The sequence below is a fragment of the Onychomys torridus genome, chromosome 5, assembly GCF_903995425.1.
Source record: "Onychomys torridus chromosome 5, mOncTor1.1, whole genome shotgun sequence".
NCBI classification, from domain to species: Eukaryota; Metazoa; Chordata; class Mammalia; order Rodentia; family Cricetidae; genus Onychomys; species Onychomys torridus.
The window spans coordinates 107500267-107500960 of NC_050447.1; positions in this window are offsets into that span (position 1 = coordinate 107500267).

Sequence of the window (694 nt, forward strand, 5' to 3'; positions counted from 1 at the left end):
AAATCTCAAGGTGACCTTGAATTTTTTATTGATATTTTTTAGAATTTCACATCATGCACCCCAAACCCTCTCATTCCCCAGTTCCTCCATATCAGTCCCTCATCCCTGTAGCATCCTCTCCCAAAGAAAATGTAAAAAAAATATTAATTAAAAACAAAACAAAACAAAGAAACAAAAACCCCACTTTGTTCCTCCATCGTTCCCACCTCTCCAACACCTCTTCATTCTTCTTAGTGGCATTGGGATTGGTGTGTCATGCAACAGACCCTTCTGTCCACTCAACTTTACTTGCAAATGTTCATTGCAATTAGTTGTTGATCTGGTTCAAGGCCTCTGGCTTCTGGCATACCAATGATACTGAAACTTCACTAAGACTCCTCTCCAATATCCTGCTGCTGCTCTGAGTCATGGAGATCCTGCGACTATGGTTCCACAGAACCAGTCCCTTAACACACTCTTGCAGCTCAAAGTCCTGGATGTGGGTCTGGGTGCTAGCTGACTTGGTCAGTCCAGGCCACTGTGACTACCCCTCTCAGGTGAGAGGTGGAGCCAGCTCTTCTATACCCATGCCATCAGGGCCAGCTCTGTCATGCCCATGATGAGGGATGGGACCATCTCTCCTATGAGTATGGGGCCAGCTCTTCTGTTGCAGTGGCTAGCTATGGCCAGAGTCAGCTCTCCCAGGGTCAGCAAA